The 8326-nt window shown below is 45.4% G+C and overlaps 1 long non-coding RNA gene across 1 annotated transcript; it reads left to right on the top strand.

The window, feature by feature from the left end:
- The first annotated feature begins 4965 nt into the window (after window positions 1-4965).
- On the top strand, window positions 4966-8090 carry LOC147022702 (uncharacterized). The gene is made up of 4 exons (XR_015059689.1): window positions 4966-6649; window positions 6848-6913; window positions 7199-7294; window positions 7494-8090. It is a non-coding gene; the product is annotated as an uncharacterized LOC147022702 (long non-coding RNA).
- Window positions 8091-8326: the final 236 nt, after the last annotated feature.

Below are 8326 nucleotides of genomic sequence, written 5' to 3'. Positions count from 1 at the left end.
GTCTCCAGGGAAATGGCACCCAACATGCAGTGATCTCCAGGCAGTTATTTCATTAGTCTTTGTGCAGTGAGATCTTCCTCTCATGTCTAGTGGGTTAATGGGACGAAATGCGTTGCGTGGGTCTTATAGCTCGGTCTAATTATACCTTTATCTTCCATTCAAACCTGATTTCCATTTCAACCCTTTCCTTTTATCCATGGAACTAATGAAATCAAGCAAGCTCGCAAACACACAGGACATGAATAACAGCCTCCGTGCAGCCACCTGTGAAAGAATCAGAACAAGAACACTGCCCGGCATGCGCATGGCGCGCGCGCCCTTTCATTCAAATCCACGCGCCAATTTACAATAGTGTCTCACCTTACTCAACCTTAACTCACCACATCGACCACCAACATCTCCCGCAGACGGAAAAAATTATCCCGTGTCTCCAAGTACCTCTGTATCGATACAATTTGCCATTAAACAGAGGCATGCTGCATGGCTCAGGTTACTTGGACCATCTGATAGGGGAACAAGCCAAGCACGTTAATAGCACCAACCGCATCTCACCGAAGATGCCCCGAATGGACACGTGGGATTTATACGACCCACGTCCAGTCACCAGAACACGGCAAGACGGGCGGTGAGGGACGGAGTCGTGGGGGGGGGGGGTCTGGGAGTTTGACGCGGGGCTCTGGCCCATGTTGCACCGCATGTGCGAATGAGTCCGCTACCGGCCCCAGGAGCCTGGTAGGGCGGGGCAAGGACCACCATGGCCCATTAGGGAAGCGCGATTAGGGACACCCGTCGCTTTGGGTCGTCACCCCACTCTTCGCCAGGGGATTATAAAAGGCGGATAGCGAAGCCGTCCGCCATCTTTTTCGCCTGCCTGCCTTGCTCTCGTCTTCACCTGTTTGCCTCGCCCTCATTGTTGACTCTCTGCTCTGCCTTCTTCTTCTTCACTGCTCCTCGTGATCTGCCCATTAAATTAAAGTAATTTCCTTCATTGGTCCAGCATGGTCCCTGTCCTCGCTGAGCCGGGACGTTATCCCCCAACGATCTGTTTTCCACGCCTCTACATCTTTGGGCAGTTACGCTCGGCTGCATCTGATCAGGTAAGGTGATGTGGTTTAAACAAGGCATGTCATGCACGTGTCCCCCGCTAATTAGATCACGTGACCATAAGGTAACCGGTATTCATTAGGCAGAGGATCCTAAGTCACGCGGTCGAGTTATTGGCATTCATGGCTGATTAGTGACCCGCTGTGTTACGGAGTTGTTCGTGTGCAATGGCCTGCGATTCCAGAATGTCTGGTGGGAACCCGAGGTAGCTTTCTCCCCCTCGTGGTCTTCTTGCCTCCAACCCCAGGTCCGCAACACTTTGGTGTCAGGAGTGCGAAGAACCCTGGACACTTTGGTGTCTGGAGCAGGATTCGAACCTGGGGTGTGCTTAACGCACCCCCTAATTAAGAGCAGGTTAGGATCTAAATTTTATTTAATTATTTGTACAGACCATGGCGGACCAAGATGAGCTGGTTCAGGTGGGTTTTGAAACAACAATGTTTGAGGAATCTATGGCTCAGGACGACAACTTTGAGCGAGATCGTTCCCTGCAGCCATACCCAGAGGTAACATTGGGGGCAACCTCGACAACAACAATGCTTGGGGACCCCCACCATCAAATTTCCCTCACGGAGGATTTAGCGATCACCATGGGATCCATACCCTATCATAGCATAACGGCTTCGCCAAAGCCATTTGACATGAATCAAATGTTGGAAATGATGAAACAAATGATGGACCAACAGAGTGGTTTGCGGAGTGATATGCAAGCAGGACAAAACCAATAGAAGAGCGATATGCAAAAACTGGCTGAGGATATGCCAGTCATGGGCGATGGAATTCGGGAGGAAATGAAGGCAGGTCAGGAAGAGGTGAAGGCGGGGCTGGCAGAAGTAAAGGGAGTAATGCAAAACACGGACCAGAATTTCGCAAATGGGATCAGGACAGTACATGAGGGGATGACTGCGTTTAAGGAGAATGTGTAAGGTGGTTGGACCGTGATGAAGACGGGTAAGGAAGAAGTGACGAATAAAATAATGGCGGTTAAGAGAGAAGTATATAAACTCGGATAGGGGATGACGGAAATAATGAAAGGACAATTGGAAATCGATATTGGGAAATGCACGAACGTGAAACAATTTTTTTTTAAAGGCTAGCAGGAAACAAAGGGGGAATTTGGGGCCGTCAAGGAGGAATTAGCAGAGACACAAAGAGACATGGAACGGGTGAATGAAAAATTACATAAAGTAAAAGAGGAACAAACACAAATAGAAGGGAAGGTGAAGGACATGAATACTGAGCTTGTTGAATGTCTTGAGACCTGATGTAAGGATCAGGATAACCTCCTTCAGGAACAAAGGGAGAGGATATGCTCCCTCAAAGCAGATCGCGACCAGGTAAGTCCAGTATGTTTGTGCGTCGTGGAGTGGGCACATGATATGAAAGGGTACGTTCCGAGTTTTGGAGGAGTAGAATCTGTGGGGTCTCTTAGGGTAACACAAGCCCCCAGTATGATGTGTCAGAATGTGTGCAGGGCGTGAGAAACATGGTATGGATGAGTGCGCAAGCCGGTGCGGGGAAAGCATTGACCCAGATCGCGGTTCGTGTGACGGACGTGAGCGACGAGCCTCCTGAGCGTGACACGAAGTTATTTTGGAAACCGCGCCAGCTCCACGGGACTCTGCGTGCGAGGTACGAGAATGTGCACGGTCCGTGCTTGGCAAACCGCCCAAGAGCGGACTGTTGCATGAAGTGCTAATGGCTTCGGATGAGCCTGCGTCGAAATGTTCCATGCCGGATAAATTATTGGATTGCAGACAGCTAAAAGGGAAGCGAACAAATGGATTCTGGGAATTTGGGGAATTTTTTTTTGCATGGGAGCCCATGTCCGAGGCCCGATGTGCTGCGCGAGGCGAGTGGTGCTTGCAGGACACCCGGCACGAGTGCAAACGGCTGCGTGACCGCCAGATGGCTCGTGTGCGTGGTCCGAGTAAGAGTGGGTGCGGCGAAGCTCGCGGGTCGGCTGCGAGTACCCTCGTCCCTTTGTACAAGGGGAAAGGTGACCCTCTGGACTGTGGCTCCTATAGAGCAATAAAGTTATTGGAGCATTGGATGAAGGTATTGGAAAGAATGTTGGAGAAGAGGATAAGGAAGAAAGTAAAGATTGATAAAATGCAGTTGGGATTTATGCCTGGAAGAGTAACGACAGATGCGATTTTTATTGTAAGGCAGTTGCAGGAGAGGTACATGGAGAAGAGGAAGAAGTTGTTTTTGGGGTTTGTTGATCTGGAGAAAGCATTTGATCAGGTTCCACGCGAAGTAATGACATGGGCATTGAGGAAGTTCGGAGTGGAGGAATGGTTGATCAGAGTAGTGAAGGCAATGTACGAGAGAGCGCACACAGCTGTAAGGACGAAGGATGGGAACAGTGGTGAGTTTGAGGTGAAGGTGGGAGTGCACCAGGGCTCGGTACTAAGTCCACTTCTATTTGTAGTTGTGATGGAGTTGCTGGCTCGGAGGGTAAAGGAGGGTTTACCGTGGGAGATGCTGTATGCAGATGATCTGGTGTCGATTGCAGAGTGAATGGATGGATTGACGGAGAAGATGAACAAGTGGAAGGAATGTATGGAGGCAAAAAGGTTTGAAGGTGAATATCGGAAAGACGAAGGTGATGGCAAGTGGTAAAGCATGTGGTGAGGTGGAAAGGACTGGGAAGTGGCCGTGTGCTGTGTCCAGGAAGAGTGTCGGTGTGAACTCCATTCAGTGTACAATGTGTGCTGAATGGGTTCATCGAAAATGTAGTGGGGTGAGAGGGTCATTAACCAGTGAGGCAGCTACATTCAAGTGAAAGGTGTGCAGAGATGGAAGTGCATATGAAGGAATTGTTGAGTTGGATCTTGGAGATGGTGTGAAGCTGGAAGGTGTGAAAACATTTTGCTATCTCGGAGACATGCTGAATGGAGAAGGTGGATCAGACTCTGCGATGGTTCCTCGAGTGAGATGTGCATGGAAGAAGTTTTGAGAATGGAGTGGCATGCTGGCGAGGAGGGGATTGTCGTTGAAGCTGAAGGGAAAGGTGTATGCTACATGTGTGAGAAGTGCAATGATGTATGGGAGTGAGACATGGGTACTGAACATGGAGCAGCAACAACAGCTGGAAATGGTGGAAATTTGAATGGTTCGGTGGATGTGTGGAGTATCTTTGAGAGAGGAAGACAAATGATGATTGCAGAATATGATGGGACAAGAGCCTGTGATGGATGTTGTGAAGAGAAACAGGTTGAGATGGTTGGGTCATGTGTTGAGAAAGGATGAAAATGACTGGGTGAGAGGAGTGTTGGAAATGAGTGTACTTGGAAGTAGAGGACGGGGAAGACCGAGAAAAACTTGGCAAAGTTAGTGGAAGAAGAAATGTGGGCAAGGGGATTAAGAAGGGGAGATGCAGAAAATAGGGTAAAGTGGAGAAGATCATCATGGGGGCCACAAGGCTAACCCCCAATCCAGCAGGGAAAATGGCCTTAAAATGCTTGTTGTTATTGTGATGCGGCCAAGTTGGTGTTAACTGCCCATCCACCACAATTGGGTCGGGAGGATTAAGTTTATGGCCACACCCGCGACAGTATGGACAATTAGAACGTGAATACATTTATGAAGTATTGTTGCGGACGTCGCCTCTGAATAACTCCAAGATGACGTCCTGTCTCGAGAGACCGTGAAGATGGTTTGCAGCCATCCCCATCTCTGGCCGGATCTTTGTGCCCATTCATCGGGACCATACTTTGTACAGAGCTTTCATGCTGCCGAAGTAGTCTCCTGGGATATTGGGCACAATCCTGGATGGGTCACCACTCCGACGCAGGATACTCAAATGGCTCGATCATCCCAGCAAGCTGGTACTCATTTTGCCAATCTCAGAAGGATGATGGGCTGAGTCAACTCCACCTGCTATTAATTCAATGGTCGAGCGGGATTTGAACTTTTGAGCCAAGGATCCCAAGCCTGCCACGCTAACCATGAACCCAACACCAGGAATATATATTTGCGCCCAAGGTCAATTTAGCGTGCCTGTGACTATGTGGAGGTTCATTGGCCGAATGAACCAATGCCGTTACAATTGTCAACTCGGACCAATTACTTCCAGGAACATTATTCCAGGCCAATGGCAAGCAGGATAAATCCAGACTGGAATCAACACTTTCTTTCATTTTACTGACACAGGCAATGAATAAAAAGAGCAGGAACTGGGTTGGAGGAACGATGAGGGGAAATTCAAAGAGAGAAAGTGTTGGACAAGCCCGTAGGCGACATGGCTGCTCGCTCAAGATGGAAAGCTGGCCTACGCGACTCGCTGATATTCATGTACATGCGATCAATCAATTTAGCACAATAAATATGATTATCACAGCCATCTGAGTTTGCGCCCAGAAACCCGCCTTGTGAAATTTCAGTCATGTTTCCAAAGAAACTCTAACAAATGGCAGTCCTGGTAATTCCATTTTTCTATTCGCTAAAGATTTTATTTTTTTATATGATGCTGTAAGACATTCTCCTTGGGCACAAAAAACCAGGTCCCTCGGAGGTCCAGTTTCGGAGGTATTGATTTTTTTGTACAGTCCACAATAAGTGTACGATGCACGATAAAGTATTTTAGCTGTTGCTAAGCTACGGAGGTGTGCATAGCAGCCATTCATTTTTGTGTACATGCTAGCTAAACACATTGTCCACATTTCACCCAAGTTTCATCAAAATCAGACTCTTTCTCTTCGAGATATTCGCAATTAACCGTTTCTGAAATGTTCGACATCTCCTCGCCCAAAATCTATCTCCTCCTACAAATATTTTTTGTTAGGGCTGCAAATTGGCATGAAGAGAACGAGATAGATTGTGCACAGAACTCTGAGCTTCGATTTTTTGTTTTTTTTTCCGATTTTTTGACCACTTTATAGGGCCGTTGCTATGCCATTGCTGGGGCCCGGGGTCCCATATTCGAAAGCACATGATTCCCAGAAATATTGGTCCTACCGACGAAATTTCATTGGAATCGGTTGAGTGGTTTAGCCCCTAGGCTTCACCAAAGTTTCGTGGTCAGACAGACAAATAGAAATGTCCAGAATAAGGGTGCTCTAAGAGCAGGAAATGTCCAGAATAAGGGTGCTCTAAGAGCTGCCAAAAAATAGAAATGCGAACAAATGACAGGAGATATCCTGATTGCAGAAAATGGTGAGAGAAATCATACACCATGTTGCAAGCAATTCCAAACACATTTTAATCACACAAGAAACACGAATACATTTTCCATTACTCCAACACAAACATCACGACACGGTAAAACATGGAACATTCCCAAAGCACCTGTAAACGAACCATGGATCTTCACACCCGACTGAAGGACACAGATAGTTTGGCATATCTAATACCCAGAAGGATGTATAGCCTCCTTACAATGTAAGTACTTCGAGAAAGTATGTACAAATTAGAATGTGAGTACATCTACAAAGTATTGTTGCAGATGTCGCTTTTGGATAACTCCAATAGGACGGCCTGTCTCGAGAGACCACAGACGCCATCTGCAACCTTAAACCCTTGCCGGATCTTTGCACCCCAGGTCAGTTTACCGTGCCTGCAACTACTCAGCAGTTAATTAATTGGCTGAGCGAACCAACACCATGTGCCACATTGTGTGTGCGACCATTAGAATTGCGAAATCTGACCAATCACCCCTGGGAATGCTATTTGGGGCCAGCCTCAAGCAGGATAAATCAGGACACTAATCAACACTTTCTTTAATTTATTCTTCATACAGACAATGAAGAGAAAGAGCTGGGAATGTCGCGAGGAATGATGAAGAGCAATCAAAGGAGAGAAAATGGTGGGAAAAATCATACCTATGTTGCAAGCAATTCCAAACACATAAATCACACATGAAACACAAATACATTTTCCATTACTCCAACACAAACATCACTGTACGGTAAAACATGGAACATTCCCTTAGCACCTGTAAACGAACCATGGATCCTTACACCCGACTGAAGGACACAGATAGTTTGGCAAATGTAATACTCAGAAGGATGTATAGCCTCCTTACAATGTAAGTACATCTATAAAGTATGTACAATTAAAATGTGAGTACATCTACAAAGTATTTTTGCAGATGTCGCTTTTGGATAACTCCAATAGGGCGCCCTGGCTTGAGAGACCACAAACAGCATCTGCAACCTTAAACCCTGGCCGGATCTTTGCACCCCAGGTCAGTTTACCGTGCCTGCAACTACTCAGCAGTTAATTAATTGGCTGAGCGAACCAACACCACGTGCCACATTGTGTGCGCTACCATTAGAATTGAGAAATCTGACCAATCGCCCCCTGGGAATGCTATTTGGGGCCAGCCTCAAGCACAATATATCAGGACACGAATCAACACTTTCTTTAATTTATTCCTCATACAGACAATGAAGAGAAAGAGATGGGAATGTCGGGATGAATGATGAAGAGCAATGGAAGGAGAGAAAATGGTGGGAGAAATCATACCTGTGTTGCAAGCAATTCCAAACATATATAAAAAGAACATATGAAACACACATACATTTTCCATCACTATGAAACGAGCATTGCCGCATGGCAAAGTTTGGATCATTCACAAAGTGCCCGTAAACTAAACATTCATCCCAACACCCAAATGAAGGACACACATAGTTTGAGATCTGCAATATGCAGAAGTATATATTATAGCCTCATTAGAATGTGAGTTCACCTGGAAGGTATGTTCAATTAGAATGTGACAACGTCTATAAAGTATGTACAAGGAGAATGCGAGTACATCTATAAAGTATGTAAAATTAGAATTGGAGTAAATTCTCAAGTATGTTCAAGTAGAATGTGAGTACATATATAAAGTATGTACAAGTAAAATGTGAGTGCATATATAAAGTATGTACAAGTAAAATGTGAGTACATATGTAAAGTATGTACAAGTAGAATCTGAGTACGTATATAAAGTAGGTGCAAGTACAATGTGAGTGCATATATAAAGTATGTACAAGTAGAATGGGAGTACATATATATATATATATATATATATATATATATATATATATATATATATATATATATATATATATATATATATATATAGTATGTACAAGTAGAATGGAGTCAATATATAAAGTATGCACAAGTAGAATGTGAGTACGTATAAAAGGTATGTACAAGTAGAATGGAGTCAATATATAAAATATGTACAAGTAGAATGTGAGTACGTATAAAAAGTATGTACAAGTAA

Source organism: Eptatretus burgeri, chromosome 7, assembly GCF_056783735.1.
Source record: "Eptatretus burgeri isolate ZD-2024b chromosome 7, Ebu_testis_v1, whole genome shotgun sequence".
Lineage (NCBI taxonomy): Eukaryota > Metazoa > Chordata > Myxini > Myxiniformes > Myxinidae > Eptatretus > Eptatretus burgeri.
This window is presented reverse-complemented; position numbering and strand designations above follow the sequence as displayed.